Here is a 15,882-nt window from a genome sequence, read left to right on the forward strand (position 1 = left end):
ATACCGAAAATCAAGCGGAAAAAAGAATTTTAAAACCGGACATATTTTAAGCGACACCACAAAAAACTATGAATAGCTGAAAATCACCCACACATAGAAAGCCACGAATTTCCCCCTGCATGAACGAATCGCCGTAGCAAACGAGCCATTAAGCTTAACTTCCGCGAATCTCCGCGCGCACCACACTTGCCACTTCGCTATCCCAGCACTGCCAGTAGTAATGCTTCTCTGGCGGTAGTCAATCAAATTGAGACAGCAACGGTGCTGATTGCGATACGCTTCATTAATCGAATTACAGAATTATAGATGACCAGCGCGGCTTTAGCGGCATTCATGGAGTGCGTTAAAATTCACAATAAACTCTGAGAGAAGGAGAGGCAGGGGAAGAAAGAGAGCAAGTAAAAAACGCAGTGAGTGAACGAATGTGCGATACCGAGCATGCTCTTCAATGTTCAAGACTACGGCCATAACATTGTGGTGGAGCAAAAAGAACAACAAACACGGTTGGAAAGCATTTTCAAGTGAATATTTCGTCCACTTTTCTGGTATTTTTTTCGTTAACTTTCATGTACATGTTGCTTGTTGCTTGTTGCTGGTACGTATTGGTGTGGTCGGCTGACCAATTTGCATCGCTAACCCAATTTCCGGCGGAGCCCAATATGTATACACACACACACGGACAACCAACACATACATGCACATATGAAAGTTGTTTGCAGAAAAAAAAACAATGAAACGAATATTGCGCTTATTGGAGTGGAAAACTCTCGGTTTGCACGCGGCTGTGCGCGGCTGCTAGGAGTACGAATATATTTCCAGGCTTTCGAATTTTCCTACTAACGCTGGATGTGTGTCAATTAGTCTGTGCAAAGTATAGGTAATATCGCGCGCAGAGAGTGGAGATTTTTTCTGGCGTTTAGACACTTTTGAGTGAAGAAAATTCTAAAAATGCTTAACCCTAAAAATTAAGTTTAATAGTTGATTGTTGTTCGAATTTTATATTAGGTACGTATAGGAGGTTAAAAAGAAGACCTTTATTTTTCTTATAGTTGACTTTAATGTTCTCTTCATCATGTTTTGTAAATGCAATCGGATTCGAAAGCTAAGACTTTGTGCGAAAATATATCTTTAGACAAATTTTTAATTGCTTTGCACAGTATAGTTAGAACATACCTCAAAAAGTATATCATCTTTTATAGTTTTTGTTCGATAAAGGAGAAAACGCAACCCATGCGGTGAACAGTTTTAGTGGTTATGATACTCTAACAGCCAATAAGGGCAATTTGGGTGTCATCGGTTTTGGTAATTTTGATGTCAAAGAGGCACTCATAAACAAATTTTCGAATATATTGAGCAAAGGCAAAAAATGGAACGAATTTCCACCAACAAATCACTGCTGAATCGAAACTCAAATGATCCATTTTTGAAGCGGATGTTTATAGGAAATGGAAAGTGGTTCACTTACGACAAAATCAAGCGAAAACTGTCATGGTTGAATCACGGTGGAAATTTTGCCTCAAGAGAAGCTTGTGAAAATCGACTGTTCCTGTTTTGCCAATGGGGACAAGGATTTTTATGAAAGTGTCATTATAAAATTGCCCTGGAAATGACAACAATATATGACACAAATCCTTCAACTTGAATCTGAATTAATCTTTTTATATAAACGAAATTTTATATAATTATTTACGTCTAGAAAATATATTTTTTAGACGATTATATTTCTCATTCTCATCTAACTACTGTCACTACTGTACACATGCTTGTAGGCTTTTTAAATACCCAACAATAGTCATAACAGTTACCTTACATTCATGTTGTGGCTCTTGTTGTCTTTATATTGCTTTTATTACTATAGTCACTGCCAGCTACCGATTCGGCTGCGGTTAACCAAAAATTGGCCTGCTAATTGCTTACAAGCTGTGCTCATTGCACCACAACGTCACATATGCCAAACAAACGGGCAAACGACTTCAGTTAAATGTCTTGCTTACACATGCGCAGTCCAAACAATGTTGCATAAATGACAGAAAAAGTAATAACACATTGATGGCAATACATTGTAACCAGTTCCTATCTCAGGGAAATCAATGGAAGCATATTTTTGTACGCATTGGCATTTAAAATGTCTGTTAGTTGAAACTTTGTCGGTTTACATTTTGTGTGTCAACTTTTATGGCCACCAATGAATGAAGGAATCATTTAATAGCTTTGTTTCTGTCAGTTAAAAAATCTCGTATTTCTTGAGGATACTCTAAAAAACAGTTAAATCGTTTAATAGTTCACAGATTGGATCTAAAGGCATTGATTGCTTTTAGTAAATTTGTTTGGTTGTTACAACAAGCTATTAAGCTATATTCAGTATTTCCCTTTGATGAGCTAGAACGACAAAGATGTCAACATTTTGTATGGATTGCATTTGGTTTTGTAGATGCAGACACTTTTTTGTCATAGCTTAATATTGTACAATATTTGATTTCCAAAATAGTGACAGCTTTTCCTCTTTTTCTCACATTATGACCGCTTAGTCATACATACATAGTGTACCACCATATATTATTACTCGTAATATGATTTTCCAGTTATGAATCCTGTATTTGTAGAAATTCTAGGAAATAGATAAATTTCAGTCTTAGCTAAGTCTGATTGGTTTTTCTCTAAGCATATAAGAAGAATCTACATGGTGTTCGTCAGCTTGCCTCATGCATTAGTGCAACACAGCGCTAGTCATGGAAATTTTGCTTTGCCGTTCTTTGGTGAGGTGAACTATTGCCAGTAAAATCTTGTGAAGAAGAACCTTCAAGCATACATAAGGGGTCGGTGGATAAAATATACCATCTATTGTGTGGAGGTAGATCACGGGAGATCTTCAAGCTTTCAGAATACTCCAGTCAGGTCGAAGTCCTTGCTTGAGATAGCTAATAACTCAGGATAATGATATTGATATTGATATTGATATTGATATTGATATTGATATTGATATTGATATTGATATTGATATTGATATTGATATTGATATTGATATTGATATTGATATTGATATTGATATTGATATTGATATTGATATTGATATTGATATTGATATTGATATTGATATTGATATTGATATTGATATTGATATTGATATTGATATTGATATTGATATTGATATTGATATTGATATTGATATTGATATTGATATTGATATTGATATTGATATTGATATTGATATTGATATTGATATTGATATTGATATTGATATTGATTTTGATATTGATATTGATATTGATATGTAGAGAAATTGACAGAGTATTCGGTTATATGGAGATATGTGACATATGTGGCAGATTCTAACAAATGTAAAAAGCAGCTATGTATTAAAGTTTGTTTCGATATCTCAAAAAGTTACAACGAATTTTTTATTATCTTGAAAAACTTCACCTCAAAAATCGCTGGTTGGAAAACGAGTCTAAACTCATATTCTCTTAATCAAATTTGTTTAGAACGATCTGTGATACTTCGATCATAAGCGATGGATCATAGATATAAGTATTAGTTACCAAGTTTCTCTTAACCTTCGCAAAAAAGCCCTAGTGTCATATGTAACGAACACGTTAGCTCGAACTAAATTAAAGTTGTCATTATATAGAACCAGCTAGTCTCTTTATGGCATGACAGCCAGCTAGAATATCCTAACCTAACCTGAGCTTGATTTAGACAACTGAGTGCTATTTTGGAAATCATCTGCTTTCTAGCTGAGTTTCACAACCATACTACTCCTAAAAGCATGCTTGCATATACATACTCATTTCTCCCCTTGTTGTTATAAGTTATTTCGCTGTATTTGCCGTTATTTACCTTTAACCCACACATTATCCCCTCCCATTTTTTCTTTTCACATTAATCACACAGCAAAAACTTAACTTTGCACTAAACAGAAATCACATATTTTGCAAATTTTCGTTTAAGTATGCAACAGTTATGAGCTTTCCGGCTTACAGTGCCCCGCCTGCAGTCGACAAGTGAATTTATAATTTACATTTGTAGTTTTCTCATTAAACTTTTAATTTTCTGTTTACGCTGTGCTCCTGCCATTCGTCACCATGCTTGCTGCAGCTTATTTACTTAACTCTTTTTCGCATTTCTCACAGTTTGCTTACTCCATTTTGTTGAATTTTTTTTAGATAGCTATTTACACTGCATTCAAAGGCAACGCTCCGTCGTGGGCTGTCTCTTTTTCACGCTTTTTGGTTAGCATTTTTCTGCATTTTTCTTAGCGCCTGTGTCTTTAATGCGAATGAAATTATTCTTGCAGAAAATAGTGCAAATTACATAATTAATGAGTGCCGTCAAGGGAATGGAAAGTGACAAATGCGAAGACGAGAAGATGCTAAGTGGCTTGGGAAATATGAGTATGAATTTTTCAGCAAACGAACGAAGGAGTTAGCGTCAAAGCCGGCGGCGGTTGCAGTAGTTTTTATGTGTCCTTAGTTTTTTATGTTTTTTTTCAATTGAAATTTTTTTGTGTTTTGTGCTTGCAGCTCAATTAAGTTTCTAACTTTTCTGCATTACAACGTTTCGACTTGTTCGGCTCCAATATTTCGCCGCAACTCGCTTGGCGAACCGCAAACAACATACCGCTACGCTTTTCACTTCGCACGCTCTTTCGGTTCTCCGCCTCTCTGCCATGCACTTTTCCACTAATTATGCATTGCCTGAGAATTTGTAATTTTAATTAAAGCACTTCAGCTTCAATGCTTTGATAATTTTTTCACACACACATACATTTACTTGCACTTGCGTTTTTGAGTTCATATTCAGACTGTATTCTGATTGGCGTGTGAGAGTCTGGTTTTGCTTACACTCAGTTTTTCCCTCTTAACCTTAGCGCGGCACGAACGCCGCTGCCACCGCCAACACATGCCGACTCAGCCCTCCACTTACTCACTGGCGTGTGTGCACATGTGTGTGTGTGTTTATTTGTAGGCGTGTGTTAAGTTAATCTGCTGTGCCGACTTGGATTTGCTTTGCGCTGCTCAACAGCTGCGGTTGTGGTCAGAGCTTACGTGCCGACTTGCAACTTCACTTTGTAAATGTGTGTGTGTATCACAGCATGCACTTGTTTTTTTTTTTTCAGCGTCGCGTTCTGCCTGACTTCACGTAGTTTTATTCGTGCGTTGGCTTCGTGCCGCAGTACTTGCAGTTAAATCCAAACAAAGCTAATACAGCGTATAAGCGCCTTTGAGTATGCTACGAGTTTAGTTGCAAAAAGTACGCGAAAGAAATGCATGAGGTTTGTGCTTTGACACACCTGGCAGCAGCTGCTTCATGGTTTGGTACTCCACATCTGCGGTTAGTGTGGCAACTTCCAAGCCATCTGGCGACTTCTCACATGCTCTCGAGTTCAATGTGCTGCGCTCGTGTAGCCATGTGCAGGCAGTTCATTGACATGCGTGTTCTGATGTGTGAAAAGGTGGCAAATTGCCATTAGAGCAGCGTGCAATTAAAGCGAACCGAAAGCGAACACATAATTTGGTTCGCTTCTAATAAATCTGTTTTCTGTACGGTAAGGTGAAGATGTCGACCTGTCATGCGCCCGTAGCGTGTTAGCTTCACATTTGCTTATTATAATATTGTTTCTTGTAAATTACCGGTAAACATAAGGTTATTACTTTCGTTTGGATTTTACGATTCTGTGTTATGTTAGACGGGCCTAACAGTGGGCTTGCTGAATTAAAATATCTTTCTAAAGATCTTAGATGGCATAGTGACTGCCAAGATCCAATGTATATTGTTTCAGGGGAATATCAAATATTTAACAAAGGCAAGAAAAACGATAAACTCGCCTGAGCGAAGCCCTAACATGAGAATTTCTTAGAGTAACTGCATGAGTAATTAGATTTTAAAAAGTACTCGGGAACGCGTTTTGCTGGTTTTTTCCAACCGCGTTGTTTGATATAAATAACCCCCGGAAAATAATATGTAACTTACAAAAAAAAATATTTGTTTTAAAGATATTGATTTTTATAGACAGATCAACTGAAATTTTGTCATATATGTAACTTTTTTTTATAACGAAATCATGATAAACTGTTTCTCACCCTTAAAACTACAACCACACTCCTCCCCTTTCTTCTCACGATAGCTACCGTGTAATCAACGAAGAGACGGCTGCTGTTAATTTTATATTCTCGGGTCTTTTCGGGGACTACAAGCAGTGCGAATATTTGTTCCAAGGTGAAACGATCAGGTTTAAAGGCAGGATGTTTGAACTATGTATTTATATAAATTTTCAGCTTTCGTGAAAGAGATGTTGGCACAAAAGTTGTAGAACTTTCCATTATCTAAAATTTTGGCATATATGAAACTTTTTTTCTATAGGACTCGAAATTTCGCCGGAACGCGATAAACGGTTATCCCTAAGAAATTCAACCACATATCTCTCTTTCTTTTCCCGACTTCAGATCGCTACTAATTTTTGTATTTATTCTTAAACTTTTGATTTTTTATCTTTCGCTTCCATTGGATTTCATCTTACAATGGATTTTTCTTGCTTCTAATATTTTTCTAACCGCGCCTAAAACTTGTCCATTAATAAAAGATGTTTCCGATATACGCGGAAAATATTGGCTTTAGTATTTTATTTGAGCGCATTTAATTCTAGATAAATTTTACTAGCATATTTTCTCAGACTCATTAAAATATGTAAAATTTAAATAACAAATACATATGGATGTTTTTAGACAGGCCAAAGCAGCAACAACCAATCAGCGATCATTGCCAGGCAGATGTCATTAATTCGGACATATTTCGTTTGCGGTCATGGCTGTCAGACTTCGCGAAGTCACCGACGGCTGCGGCGGCGGTGCTGTGAGAGACAGGCAATTTATGACAACTCGTTTGATGTACACTTTTTGTCGCGTGCACTCGTGTTGTTTAGCTTGTGGCCTCACTCAATTCGGGCTAAATTGTTGTTGGCTGGCAGCACAACTATAATAAATTCGTTTCGTGACAGCGACAAAAAGACACAAACACAAATTTATGGTTGCAAATGCACGCGCAACAGCTAAAAGCAAATATGCATTCGCAAAGTTCGGTGTATTGGTTTTCCTGCCTACACGCCACAAACACACACAGACACACGCAGTTACGGCGGGCATATGGTCACTGTAGCGGCTTATAAATTTGCATTTGCGTACAAATTTTCGGCAGCGACATGTTGCATGTGTCACTAACCTCGCACAACACAAACATTCATGCGGCGCTCGCACACATCTGCGGCACACACAGCTTGCAAACGTAGACAACTCAGGCACGTGGGGGGGCACGCAGGCGTATATCCTTGTGTACACTAATTAAAAACTTGTCAACACACATGTACGCTGGCCGCAGCAAAAACATTTGCGACAAGCCGCAGCAGCAGCAGCAAAACATTCGCCGGCTGGCAGCAGCTGTTGGCCGAAAATATTTGCCAGCTCACTCTGGCGCGAATTTCACTTAGCAGTTTTCGCAGCTGTGTTGTTGTGCTGTGGCGACGGCGGAAGAGAAGTAGTCGAGAATGGACACGTGTGTGGAGGGCGCATCAGCATTTGGGCTTACTGCCACTTACCGCTGCAGACATATAGTTATGCATAGTTTTAGGCGTTTGCCAAATATTTTTGCGCAGCTAATCTAACTTTTGGGCGCCTTTGCGGTTGTATGCGTGTAAGTATATAGCACGATGTTGTCCGTGAGTTTTGTTGCATAACTTATAAGCTTGACATATTTATAAATTTTGCATTGAAATTAAATTTCGCTTAAAATCTGCTTTCTGCAGTTCACTAATATTTGTATCGAGTTAAATAGTGGAAAAGTTTGCAGTTTTCTTATTTTTTCTTTGATTAAATTTACCAAATCTTTTTGGAGTTTGGTCTGTCGTATTAATGCCTTCCAGACGGCTTTGCTACGCGCTCGCCTTGTCCAGCGTCGCACACCAAATTACGTTATAGTTTTCTTCTAGTTGATTACTGCACTGAAGACATGGTTTACTTCCATGTCTTCGCCACCGAATCTTGCATCGAAAAATCTGTTTCAATATGCATTTTAACAGTATGACCAAACCAGCGCAAACTCTATTCATTAGCTAGGCAATGTAATTACTTGGTATAGCTTGTCATTTTCCATATGCAACAGGCGTTGCCAACGGTTAAAAACCAAAAATATTTCAAAGAGCTTTCCTCTCGAACTCTAACTGCCATTTCATCATGACTTTGGACGACTTCCGTGTACCTTCTAGCATAAGAAAGTGTTTAATTTGCCTGTCAAAAGGAAATCTAAACCCTAATTTCCTGCTTTACTTGTAGAAGCAGCGCTCCGCAATGGTTATCCATCGCTGAGTCCCCAAGGCGAAATCCTTGACTCTTCGAAAATATTATTCCCAGCTACTATCTCATTCTTCTTCTTTTTGCTATTAATAGCCAGGAAATAAGTATTTCATCCAGTCTTCATTAACCGACAGATCCATTTTTATGGCACATTCTCCCTCAATAGCCACAATGCTGCCCATTTATTTATATGTCGTCAACGTAGGCCAGCAGTTGGACACAAAGGTAAAATATAGTGGCTACGCCAAGTGCTCATCAGCCTTCTTCGCGGAAAATAACCTCCGGTACGAAATTGAAGAGGTCACAAGGTGATAATCCTTTTGTCTGAAACCTCACCTGGTAGATTCGGAAAGATCCGTATTAATTTTGCAAGTATACTGTTCTTTAAAGAGCTATCGATAGCTGCCGCATAATAGACGAGAGATAGCTGGTATCAATTTTATGTTCTCGGGTTTTTACCAGGGCTTTAGGCAGTGCGAATATTTGTGACTTCAGCCTTTTACACGATTTGTTTGACAGAGCCTTAAACGCCATGTGTCCCAAGCTGGACCCAGATTATTAAGTTACATTTCAGTAAGATATAACATATTTTCTGAGGCTTTAGCCGTATATTGCAAAATCTGAAGATGAGGTGATAGAGATAATATCTATCAACAAATCTGCGCCGACCGTGAACAGTTCCGCAGAGAGACCGTCGGAGTCTGTCTGTTTATTGTACTTGAATCGCTGTATAGCGATGCGGACTTCATAAGGGCTTGGCGTCGGTACATCAATACCATCGTTCTCGATTCTCAGTTCTGGGTTAACTTCTCCATAGACAGAACTTTTGTCGTCATCGCCACAAAGAAAGATAGGAAAGTGTGGTATTCATATTTTCAGTAACCTATATATTTGTTACCAGAACGCTGCATTTGTTTCTACAGGCCGCTGCTCCGAGTATAAAGCTCTAAATCAGACGCTTGTTCTTCTGATAGAATTTGGATTAATGCCTTTGTTTTAGTATAAAATTTGACGAGAGAGAAATTTTAGTCATACATGCAATTAAAAGTGGAATTAGTATCTTCAATATCCAAATAAAAGTACTGTGAACGCATTGACTTAGAGCGGCGTGCAATATATCTGCGACATATTTTTTTTATTTCTAATATTTCTTCAATAAAATAGAGCAGCATCCGTTTACTTTAATTAACATTATTTGACCGCTATTTTCTCTTCATCCATATTCGTCTTATTTTAACCAATGTTTTACGCTGTTGAGTTGTCCCGAGTATTTTTTTTACTAAAGCGATTTCTTCGCAAGCGTTTTCCAATACCATTTCATTAACGTTTTTGTTTCTCTTATTTTCTGCAGATGTTTCTCTTCTTCTTCGGATATAATTGATTGCATTTTCAGCTATTTTCTCAACCTACTTTCTGAGCGAAGTGCTTGCTGGCGCAGAAGAAAATATAACGGAAAATACGAAAGCGTAGAAGCAGACAAGTACGAGAGAAGCGCAATTGCAAGAAATGCTGCGCATAATTAATTTCAATTACTTGCCAATAGCCGGCAATTTAAAGTGGTAATTAATATGCGGTCAGCCATGGCTTTATTGGCTGATCAAAGTGATACTTCAGTATTTTTATTTGGAATACCTCGCAGGCTGCAACAGTTTTTCTCAAGGAAATTGGCGCGAAAGTTACAAATAATGCTAATCTCTCCCGTGCATATGTAATTTTTATACCCTGAACAGTTTGTCACGAAGTTTGCAACATACAAGTATATGCGATCCTATATATACGCAAATTACTCCCTTAAATTAAAGATATCGTTTAATTTTGAGATATCAAGCTGAAATTTTGCTCACATACTTTTCTTCTATGGAGGTTCCGCATTTGTTGCTCTCGCCGATATCGGATCACTATAGCATATAGCTGCCATAAAAACTGAACGATCACAATCAAGTGCTTGTATGGGAAACTTTCTCATTTGACGAGATATCTTCAGGAAATTTCGTACGGGTTATTGTCTACAGTTAATAAGTAATCTCCAAAAAATTTTTTAGATCGAATCACTATAGCATATAGCTGCCATATGAAATGGCCGATCGAACTAAGGTCCTTGTTTGGAATACTTTTTTATTTGACAAGTAGTTTTCTCGAAATTTGGCATGGATCGTTATTCAATTCATCGTTTCAATATCCGAATAAATTAATTAGATCGGATTATTATAGCATATGGCTGCCATACATACTGACTGATCAAAATCAAAATTATGATATCTTTACTATACTTTTTTACGTTTAAAATTTTTTACTATTTTATATGAAAAGGGTATTATAGCTGGGGTGCAGTAAAAGTTAGGGTTTTTTTTTCTTCAAAGTCGCAGATTTCCAAGCGCAACAGCTAGCAGCATACCTTCATGTTAGCCTCTTACCGCCAGCTTACAGTTCGCACCGCATTTATCTATTGAATTTGCATACAAAAGTTTTGCTTGGCAATGTTCAAATTTCATTTGTTTTACACACCCCTCCACCCACCCACCGTTATTTAACAGAAATGCCATTGAGTGTTTACTTTAGTGAAAGAAAATGTCAAAAGCTGCACAAATTTGCATATGAATTTCATAAATTTTTCAATTTGTCATAAAACGCCCAGGACCGATGCCGAAGCTGCTCACCTTGTCAAGGATCAACAGATATAAAGAGGCACTACACACATTTATGGCGTGAGGGTATGGCATGTTGGCTGAAAATTCGTACCAAGGGCGTCGATAAGCAGGGGATTGGGGGAGGTGGAAGTGGAAGTGAGCTAGTGAATTTCTGTGTTCAATCGAAGCGTTGGCGATATGCAAATGTGTCAAAGCTCTACGCGCATTATGCACTTTTCACACTTCACATGCACACACGGGCGCACGCTGCTCTCTCTCTCGCTCTGCATAACTTTAGATATGGAAAATAACGATGTATGTGTAAATATCATATCTACAGACACAAATTGACATTTCGGATTTTACACAGCTCCCATCACAACCCTTCTTACATTTCTCTGCCCACAGATTCACTTGCCGCTGCATGCCGCTTTACCACTTTAATTTATCACATTTTCTTCATAGTGCTACTGAAGCTTCATTTTTATTTTAGTTTTGTTGTTTTTGTTTTTTGTAAGCGCAGATTATTGCATACTTTCTAGCTATTATGCCACTCTGGCATGTCATTACACCCGCTCACACGCTTATGCCTGCTTGCGCTGTAAAGATGCCAGCTTGTGGAGGGTTGCTGACGGTGTGGGGTGGGCGGTAACGTTAAGCAGCATATTTGCATATATTTCGGCTGCGTTTAAAATTTTCATTTTTCATCTACGCCCGTTACTTGGCACCCCCACGCATGCACAACATTTTGCTTATCTGCACGAGTCTACAAAAAACTTCTGCTTCAACAGTTTGGGCTGGCTCCGGTTCAAAATCTTTCACTTGCTGTCATTTCGTTTCAAACGTATGCTCTGTGTAGTGAACTTTATTTATTGTTGCAAAATGCTTCGAGTTTTAAGACGTGTAGGGAGGCAATTGCTTGTTGAGTGTTTTACTTTGTTTCTACGTTGCGTTTTCTTAAACTTTCTTTTTGGGTTTTCGGCGCTGTCGTTCGCGCTGCCCTCATTTACCGCCTGTCTGTATGTCATTCTGTTTGGAGCTGGATAATTTTGGCATATTTTACTAGCAATTTCCTTTTGTGCAAACTTTTTGAGATTTCAAGTTGGTTGTGTCGGAAAATTTTGAAATATAATTAAAGTTTGCTGCATACCGTCAGGCGCGCATATGTGGATACCGCACCTATGCTGCAAAAGTAGGTCGTGCTGCCATTGCTCTCCATTTGGTTTTTGGGTGCAATATTTCCGGAATTTTCGAAAAATTGTTTTGACGTTTTAATTTAAGTTTCCAGGCTAAAATACGACTTGAATTTTCGATTTCGAATTAGAATGTTTAACTTCAAAATAAAAAACCGGTATAAAAACAAATTTTTAAGCAATATATTAATGATATCTTAAAAGCAATTGCATTCGAAAAAAACACAAAAAAAAATCTGAAACTTAATTTTCGATATAAAAAGATTTTCATTACTTGGAAGAGCTATATATTGGATAGTCGAAAAAGTATTTTCGTATTTTGTCAATAAATGTCGTTGCAGTCGTATATCTCCAGTGCTACCAATCACATTGTGTCATTCATATGCAAACAAATAAATTAAAATTTGATTAGAAATACGAAAAGACTTTTTCGACTACCCTATATAAGTATCGAATATATTTGTTTATTTTTCCCACCAATTCTCTAGCAGTTTAAATTTATAGTTTATAGTATATTTTTATAGCGAGTACTGTAACATACGTTTAGGCGCCACCGGCTGCACTGACAAATATGTTCCGTCAAATCGTGCGGATAAAACAATATTTATGCGCGCCTTGCGCAATGTTAAGCTGTGTTGTTAGTCACTTAATCCCTTTACCAAATCAAGCCGTTTGCAAAATAAAACAAATACAGCGAAATAGAACTGTAAAGCATAGTTTTAGGCACACAGTCATACCATTTGATTGAATTGAGTTGTGGCGCGCATTCCGCTCAACTAACTGACTAAATAACGTTTGTGAAGCAACGTGCTGTTGTTGCGCAAATCCTAACTATTCAAATTCTATTTACTTAAATTATGCGCAAAAGGCGTTTTAGGCGCTCTAGCTGCAGCCTAGTTGCTGCAGATTGTGTAAGCGTTATTAGTGTTGGCAAATCCGTCTAAAACTGATTCAAGCGTGTTTTTTGGTTGGCGGATTTGCTTATTGCGCCATTTGTTGCTATTGTTTTTGTCGAAAAGCAATTAATTGCGATTATTTTGTTGTTGCTGTGAGCAAAACATATCTAAACTTAATAAATTTACACAGGCAGCTCAATCCGCCTACGTTTGCATCTCTGTTTTTATAAGCCTGATAAATGAAAAACTATTTCACTTCGATTGTATGCTACGGAACCATTCCTGTCTGCCTCTCGTTTAATTGTTTTTACAAAACTCACAAAGCGATTTGCTCATTCGAATATTTGGCTGCCAATCATTTTCCGCTTTGGCATTTATTTTGCTTTGACTGTGCGCCGGAAATATCAATTAAACACAAACACGTTTGGAAGGCATTCAAAGTCCTGCTGTTTCGGATTAGAGTATGTATGGTATATAGTGTAAGGGTCTTTAAAAAATATTCTCACTAAAAAAAAGTATTTAAATCTATCATATGCCTCAAAAAACCGTTTCATTATAAACTAACAAATTGTATAAATATTTAACCGCCCAGAAAATCCGACTACTCATCCAGTTAACCGCACACAACCAATAATCCTGACACCCAGGGAACACCACTGTCAACACAACCACACTCAACTCGTAAACAATGAAATATATAATTTTAAATTACTTAAAAAATTGTTGTTGTTGTAACGGTTACCTAGTGCCCGTTAGGATCGTAAAGATTAGATAAGTTGTCATCGAGGTCATCCAACCATAGGCCCATGAAACGTGCTGTTTCGCAGGGCTTACAAAGAGGTGGTTTGTGTCATGCAAGTAGTCGTTGCTCCTGGACATATGTTTGATATGTCAGTAGCGAAGCGAAGTCAGAACGAAGCTGCGCAAGGATCACTCTCGCTTATTGTGGCAACTCGAGCTCTTTGTCTGCAATGGGTGATGGTTTGACTTCCAGTACGCTATTCACTAATAGGGAGTCGGTGAAGTTGTTAATGGCTCCGCTGTGAATGGCGGTCAGTGCATGTCTGTAGTTTGTTGCTTCCGAAATCTGGTCGGCGTATTGTTTTAAGTTGTCGACGTAGTTCAGGAGAGACGTCTTGATGCTCCTATAAGTCGGTCCCGCTACAAGCAGGTAATTTCAGGGATGATATCTGCGAAAGCAATGTTCTGTCATGTCTGTAGCTTCTTTGTCCCAAGTGTCGGTAGACGTCTACTTGACTAATAACTTCGTTCCAATAAGGAGAAGTCTTTGACAACAAAAACAACAATTTCTCGGGGTCGGAGAGTACAATTGTAAAATGCCTTTGAATTACGATTACATCTGTATTCATTGCTTACTTCGCCTGTAGCAGCCGCCCATGACCAAAATCAATACTGTTACCCAGTCTCCATATTCGCCAGACATGGCTCTGTGTGACTTTTTCTATTTTTTCGTTTTACAAGATATATTAAAATCGCTAATAGTGCTAACGACTATCCCAAAAATCGAGTTTGAGAAGTGTTTCGAAGACTGTTTAATATCGAATGAAGACTGTGAAATTTTTTTCTCCGAAAAACGAAAATTATCTTTATTTCTTTAACACAACCTGTATGTATCTCAAGATATATATATGTACGATTGTATTATATATGTGAATGATATGAGCAATCACTCTTTTTGAAAGTCTCTATTTCCCCTCAAACATATCTAGTTGTCAGCAGTACTTTCTGGCAGTGTAGCAATATCCGCAACGCAGAAATCGTGGTTGTAAGTTTAATATATTTTCGAATTTTCCCGCCCCACTCCTGGTCTAAGCAGTCACAAAACCATATAAAATTTAGTTAATATTAGTGATTGACAGTAAAGAGTGCAACATTGCAATACGTTAGCATGCCATGGCAGTCATTGAGCTGCCAAGCAAACAGGCGGCATCAACGAAAATTACTTCTATATGAAAGCAATATATTTCTGGCGTTAATAAAACAGTAAATTTGTAGTTTTCAATATTTATATATGCAAGTGTGTGAGACGTTTCTGGTGCTACTGGCAGTCATTTGGCATATGCCTGCATGCCAAGACTTCTCTCTTTAGGTTTCCTCTCTTCATGGACATTTTTTATTTGCTGCCTTACGTTGCATGCCGCCTTCATTTTTGGATTTTTGTTATTTTACAGTTACTTTACAATTGCTTACTAAAATTCATTTTCGTTTGAGTGCTGACATTCTGAGCCCTTTGAGCTTTTAACAATTTAGAATAAAATTTGATTTGGAAAGAAATTCCTTGCTCGTGTTGCATGTCGTTTTCTCTATAATTCTGGTCTACAGCATATTATTTTAGAGCTTTCGTGTGGTAATAATGTTTTGCAGATTTGTTGCAATGTTGAAGTGTACCTTAAAAGTTTGTGTGTATACTGATTACTAATGATTACTGTCGTTTACTCACTCAAGTATTTAGTTTTGAGAGGAGGACACAAACTTTGCATAGTGTCAGTAGATAATGAGTCCTACAAAATTACTATCTCTCTGACGCTTTTCTTATTCTTAATATGTAATAGTTAAATTTAAATATTTTATATACCGTAAAGCTGCAAGTGGTAATTGATATCTAAACTGGTGAGCATATTCCTTTAATTTTCTTTAATGCTTTGAGCACAACTCTATACTAGGGGTAGATCCCCGGAGACTGCATTTCACTCGCGAATTCCAAATACAGAAAGAGCTTTTGAGTATAAAGAATTGAACTAGGCGTCCTTCCTGGCATATGTGGAGCATTCAACATAGTATCCAATAACGCAATCGTTAACTG

At 37.7% G+C, this 15,882-nt stretch overlaps 2 protein-coding genes across 3 annotated transcripts in view; both read right to left on the minus strand.

Moving 5' to 3' along the window:
- The window catches only part of LOC126752492 (lysosomal alpha-mannosidase), a 155,784-nt gene extending 151,102 nt beyond the window's left edge, over positions 1 to 4,682 (minus strand). Inside the window, exon 1 of the mRNA XM_050463325.1 lies at positions 4,673 to 4,682. The gene's annotated coding sequence lies outside the window, so the exon portion shown is untranslated. The remainder of the gene's footprint in view (positions 1 to 4,672) is intronic.
- The window catches only part of LOC126752494 (neuronal acetylcholine receptor subunit alpha-7), a 239,320-nt gene that overhangs the window by 70,473 nt on the left and 152,965 nt on the right, over positions 1 to 15,882 (minus strand). The window lies entirely within an intron of this gene.

This window comes from Bactrocera neohumeralis, chromosome 3 (assembly GCF_024586455.1).
Source record: "Bactrocera neohumeralis isolate Rockhampton chromosome 3, APGP_CSIRO_Bneo_wtdbg2-racon-allhic-juicebox.fasta_v2, whole genome shotgun sequence".
In the NCBI taxonomy this organism is placed as follows: Eukaryota; Metazoa; Arthropoda; class Insecta; order Diptera; family Tephritidae; genus Bactrocera; species Bactrocera neohumeralis.